At 42.5% G+C, this 6,461-nt stretch overlaps 1 long non-coding RNA gene across 1 annotated transcript; it reads left to right on the forward strand.

Annotated features, from left to right (window-relative positions):
• The first annotated feature begins 268 nt into the window (after window positions 1-268).
• LOC112443205 (uncharacterized) lies at window positions 269-5,908 on the forward strand. Its single transcript, XR_009492162.1, has 3 exons — window positions 269-1,743; window positions 1,856-2,232; window positions 5,679-5,908. It is a non-coding gene; the product is annotated as an uncharacterized lncRNA (long non-coding RNA).
• The last annotated feature ends 553 nt before the right edge of the window (window positions 5,909-6,461 follow it).

Here is a 6,461-nt window from a genome sequence, read left to right on the forward strand (position 1 = left end):
TGAACCATGAACTTCCAGATGTTCAAGCTGGATTTAGAAAAGGCAGAGAAACCAGAGAAAAAATTGCCAACATCTGTTGGATCATTGAAAAAGCAAGAGAATTTCAGAAAAACATCTACTTCTGCTTTATTGGCTACGCCAAAGCCTTTGACTGTGTGGATCACAACAAACTATGGAAAATTCTGAAAGAGATGCAAATACCAGACCACCTGACCTGCCTCCTGAGAAATCTGTATGCAGGTCAGGAAGCAACAGTTAGAACTGGACATGGAAGAACAGACTGGTTCCAAATTGGGAAAGGAGTATGTCAAGGCTGTATATTGTCACCCTGCTTATTTAATTTATATGCAGAGTACATCATGAGAAACGCTGGGCTGGAGGAAGCACAAGCTGGAATCAAGACTGCCAGGAGAAATATCAATAACCTAAGATATGCAGATGATACCACCCTTATGGTAGAAAGTGAAGAACTAAAGAACCTCTTGATGAAAGTGAAAAAGGAGTGAAAAAGCTGGCTTAAAACTCAATATTCAGAAAACTAAGATCATGGCATCTGGTCCAATCACTTCATGGCAAATAGATGGGGAAACAATGGAAACAGTGGGAGACTTTCTTGGGCTCCAAAATCACTGCAGATGGTGACTGCAGCCATGAAATTAAGACGCTTGCTCCTTGGAAGGAAAGTTATGACCAACCTAGACAGTGTAATAAAAAGCAGAGACATTACTTTGTCAGCAAAGGTCCGTCTAGTCAAAGCTATTTTTTTTTCCAGTAGTCATGTATGGATGTGAGAGTTGGACCATAAGGAAAGCTGAGCATCGAAGAATTGATTCTTTTGAACTGTGGTGTTGGAGAAGACTCTTGAGAGTCCCTTGGACTGCAAGGAGATCCAACCAGTCTATCCTAAAGGAGATCAGTCCTGAATAGTCATTGGAAGGACTGATGCTGAAACTCCAATACTTTGGCCACCTGATGTGAAGAACTGACTCATTTGAAAGCACCCTGATGGTGGGAAAGATTGAAGGTGGGAGAAGGGGATGACAAAGGATGAGATGGTTGGATGGCATCACTGACTCGATGGACATGAGTTTGAGTAAGCTCTGGGAGCTGATGATGGACAGGGAAGCAGTCCATGGGGTCACAAAGGGTCAGACACGACTGAGCGACTGAACTGAACTGAACTGAGACCTGCCAGATAAATTATGGTCTGTGAAAAAAACCAAAAACATTATTTACCAGGCCATAAAAATTTTTTATGGGTTGGTGAGAGGCCCACCAACATCTCTAAAATAGCTAAGTGGTAGCTCTCCTCCATAGACTAGGGCTGATAATAGAAGATACTGTTCTAGAACTTGGCTCACTATAGCAATGAGGATAACTGGACCCTGAGACGATAAAGGCCAAGTAGCAGTACTTAACTTCCAGAAACTAGGGAATAGTAATTATCATAGTGGCTGTTAAATTTGGAGTGGCAGTCAGGAGAACCTGGCCCAGAGAGTTACGGTTAACAGAGCGAAACATCACTGGAGGAAGAATAAATGGGCAACTGTCAAGGGTACTAGCAGCCACACCAGCTTGTACCAGCTAAAGAAATTAAGGCTAGATGATTTGAAGACTGAAAGTAACAGCCTCAAGAAAAAGTCACAATCCCTTGCCCAGTGTCCAGGCTTAAGCCAGTTTTCAGACCGTGACTGAAGAAGTAGAGAGTCCCTAGGAGGAAGGACCTTCAACACTGTAGCAAGAGTATGTGATTCCATTCTGCTCATAATTGCCCCAAATGGGTGGAGGACCACGTACATCTCCATGGAGTGGAGCCCTTCAGTTTGGACTGAATTGTATTCCTATTTGTTTTCAGACATGCAGTTTGCAAGCTGGAATGGTGGTCTCTTGGGGTTCTCAGGAATCCAGAGGACTGGTGATAACAGTGATGGCCATAGACTACAAATTCTGCCACGGAGAAGTTGACACCAACATGCCTGGGAAACTGGGGGAAAGGCCCAGGTAGCTCCAAAGGTTTGGGAGGGCTTGTGATCCTCTAGGCTTCCGCATGGCTACTGCAGCCTGTTTTGGTTAGGGGAGGTTTAGAAAGGCATGGTTGCCATGACATCATAACATTGTGAGATCACTAAAGCAACAGGCAGCAATGTCTTTGTCACTTCCCTTTGTCTCATGGGAATTTAGAAAGCGATCTATGGAATGGATAAAAGGAGAGGAATGTATCTTTGTTATGAGGTCAGGCTGCTTTCCTGATATGCTTAATTTCTTCTTTCACTTCCTGTAAATTATGCCCATTCTAATATTTCCTAGGTCAGCTTTACCCACGAAACAGGAATAAGTTCTATCCCAGTTGCATTTCTAAAGAAACAGTAAAGATTCTCAGGGAGCATTAGGAATCTGTGAGGATTAGCAGTTTATGGGTAAGAGAGTTCTTTACCAGTTACCCCTCCCTGAGAACCTAGGTAGGAAAAGAAGGCCTCATTTGTAATTTGTTATCAGTCTTTCCTGGATAGAGACCTATGGCCATTAGTGTAACTGCACTGGGAAAGGAGGAATACAGACGTATCAAGGTCTGTTGGATATAACCTCAAGTATCATCTTCCCTTTCCCCGTTAGAGCTGAAGGCCAGGTAATAAGTGGAATCCTGTCTTAGGCTTGACTTACAGTGGGTCCACTGGGTTCTTGGACCCACTCAAGGGTCACTTCCCTGTTTGTAGTGTTGAGGTTAGCTTACTCCTGAGGATCAACACAGAAAAGTGCAGAGAGTGGGGATAACAGATTGGTTCCATTCTTAAGCCAAGGCTATAGGATGCTGGCTTCAGGCATATCTGTTTAATTCACCATTCACCCCTGTAGAGCCCAGATGAATCCTGGAGGGTGACCACAGACCTCTATGAGCTCAGCCAGGTCCTGGAGCCTTGACTGCAGCTGCTGTGCCAGGCGTGGTATATATACTAGAGCACATTACATTGGCCTAGGTGTGTGCTGTGCAACCACTGACTTGTTCAATCAGGAAAAAAAAAAAAAAGGACAGAACACAATTGAATTTACATGGAATGGACAACGGTATACCCTTAGAGATTTCCCCCAGGGTTATGTCTCTTACCCTAGGTCATAATATAGCCTGAAGTATCAGGACACACTGCAGAGCATCATGCAGACGAATCACACTTATGACATTATGTCACTGGGCCAGGTGAACACTGGAGTTGGTGGAATAGCACAGTGGAGGCCTTGGTAAGACACAGGCACTCCAGAGGGAGCTGTGAAGATTCAGGGCCTTCTACGTGTATAAAATTCTTACGAGTCCAGTCGTCAAGGGCATGATGACTCTCCTCCAAAGTAAGAGCCAAATAATTGCAAGCTTAACGTCTGTCACAGAAGGAAGTACACCGCCTGGTGGGCCTCTTCAGGTTTTAGAGTCAGCACATTATATACCTGGGGATACTGCTCCAGTTTATGATATGCAAGGCAGACCGCTTGGTTTTTTTTCAATTATTTTTGGCCGCAATGAGTTGGTTGCTGCACACGCTTTCGCTGAGGTGCATGGGCTGAGTAGTTGCAGTGTGCAGGGTTAGTTGCCCTGCAGCACGTGGGATCTTAGCTCTCCCTGCAGGGATCGAACCCACATCCTCTGCCTTGGAAGGTGGACTCAACCACTGGACCACCAGGGAAGTCCCCAAAGGCACACAGATGTGAATGAGGCCTAAAGCAGCCCCAGAGCATATTGGATCCCTTCCATCCTGGTAGGGCCCATGGCTCATTCTCACAGGAGCAGACATATATTCCAGGTATGGTTTCCCTTGTTTCCCACAGAGCCTCAGCCAGCACCACTAAACAAGGCTTATCGAGGATTTGATCTGCTGTCACAGGATCCAACATAACTGTATCAGATCAGGGCCCACTTTACAGTGAGGGTAAGACCATGTAGGTGGGAAGCCCATGACCATGGGATTAATGGTCATATCCTCCGTTGTATCTGATGTAAGAAGATGCTTAGGGCAGCCTGTTGAAGGCACAGATGTTGAGGCAATGCTCTGCAAAGATGGGGTGCCCTTCTCCAGGATACAGGACACACGCATTGCATCAATGTAACAGTGGTATGCCACAAACGTAGGAATTATGCTAGAATGGATAATATACATTAGGGGTATGGGGATCATAGGTTGACTCTCCATGGCCAACACTCCTTTCTTTCTAGAAATACATCATTCTTTCTAGAAGTTTACAGTTATTTTGTATTGAAGTGTGTACACAGGTACACAAAAATGTAAATCTTGATTATATCTGTGTGCTTTTGTTTTGTTTCTTTTTATCCCCCACCCCTGCCATTGGATCAGTGGTTAAAACAAAGTTTTTTTTTTTCCTTTCTCTTAATTTTGAACCAATTTCAAACTTACAGAAAAATTACAAGACTAGCACATTGAACTTTTTTGTCCTGAACTATTTGAGTATGTTGCCAGCAATATGCCTTGCCACCCATGCAAACACTTCACTGTGTGTATTTCCTACAAACCGTGATATCCTCTTACAAGAAGTACTATATAACCATCAGAACCAGGACGCTGACAATGAAACTTCACCACGATCTAACCGACAGAACCTATTCTGGTTCTGATGGTTGTCCCAACAATGCCCTTGCAAAAGAACCCAACCCAGGATCATACCTTGCTTTTGATTTTTCATCCCTCTTGGTTTCCTTTAGTCTGAAACGTTTCCTCAGTCTTTCCTTGACCTTCCTGACCACTTTTGATAACAGGCCAGTGATTTTGTAGAATGTCCCTTGGTCTGGGTTTGTCTAATGTCTAGAACCAAGTGATGCACTTTGGCAGCAATATCACAGAAGTGATGCTGTGTTCTGCCTACTGCATCCTATCAGGGGAGGCATAATTTAACTTGGTGTGTTATTTGTGATGCTAACTTTGATTACTTGATTCACTTGATTAAGATGGTCTCTGCCAACTTAAACTGAAGTAGTTACAATTTACTTTCATATTTCAAGATCAAAGCTCAGCTTTAGGAACTTCCCTAAGTCCAATGGTTAAGACTTCACCTTCCAATGCAGGGGGTGTGGGTTCAATCCCTAGTTGGGGAGCTAAGATCCCATATGCCTCATGGCCAAAAAACCAAGACATAATCAATAGAAGCAGTATTGTAACAATTCAATAAAAGCTTTAAAAAATGGTCCACAGCAAAAATAAAAAAGAAAAACTTAAAACTAAAAAAAGATCTCAGCTTTAGCTAGAACTCACAAAGTATAAATATCAGATTTTTTACTGTGATCTTACATAAGCTTTACAACTTAAAGAGGAAAGAAAAAACACCATAATATCTTCCCCTGAATAGAAAAAGCCTGAGTCCATCTCTCAGTATAGTTGATATATAAAGTGTAGGAATAATATCCTTCCAGAATGGGAAGGAACCTCAGGACTCAGGTCGTTTAGCCCTCCTACCCTCTTCAGGCCTTTCCTGGTGGCTCAGATGGTAAAGAGTCTGCCTGCAATGCAGGAGACCCAGGTTTGATCCCTGGGTCAGGAAAATAACCTGGAGAAGAAAATGGCAATCCTCTCCAGTATTCTTGCCTGGAAAGTCCCACGGATGGAGGACCCTGGTGGGCGCTAGCCCATGGGGTTGCAAAGAGTCAGGCACGGCTGAATGACTAACACTTTCACCCTCTTCAGTCAAGGTTACAATCTCGGACAGCCTGGGTGACAGGCAAGGTGAGCCAGCATCTGCTTGCACATCTCCAACAAAGAGAAACCAACCATCCCCGGGGACAGAACGCCCATCGTCAGATGACGCTGATGATATGAAAGTCCTTTACTTTGCTACCTAAACTTCACATACCTGAATTTTCACCATTTATACCACAAAGCAAACAATGTCACATAAATCATTTACTCTAAAATTAAAAAAAAAAATGATGGTCTCTGTCAGATTTCTTAGGACTCAGAATCTAAGATCTGACTGCTAAGTGGGCTCCTTGCTTTGGCATGTTGCTTCTCCCCAGTCCCTCTCAGTGAATAGACCTGGGGAAAATCTGTTCTGTATATACATGCATATACTTACACATACATTGTTACCTACTTAAATATTTTATATTTTTAAGAGTTTTTATTGAATTATAATTGACATAAAATATTATATTAGTTTCAGGTATATGGCATAGTGATTCAATATTTTATATATTATGAAATGATCATAATAATGTAGTTACCATCTGTCACATACAAAGTTATCACCATATTACTGACTGTATTCCCTATGCGATACATTACATCCTGTGACTTATTATTTTATTTTATACCTCCTTATATTAAGTGAAAATCATTCCACTTCCAATCCAAAATCACAGTTTTTCTAATTTCTCCATGAAAATATTTATCCTTTCATTTAAAAAAAATTATTGAAGTATATTTGATTTACAATGCTGTGTTAATTCTGCTGTAGAGCAAAGTGACCCA

The sequence above is a fragment of the Bos taurus genome, chromosome 21 (assembly GCF_002263795.3).
Source record: "Bos taurus isolate L1 Dominette 01449 registration number 42190680 breed Hereford chromosome 21, ARS-UCD2.0, whole genome shotgun sequence".
NCBI classification, from domain to species: Eukaryota; Metazoa; Chordata; class Mammalia; order Artiodactyla; family Bovidae; genus Bos; species Bos taurus.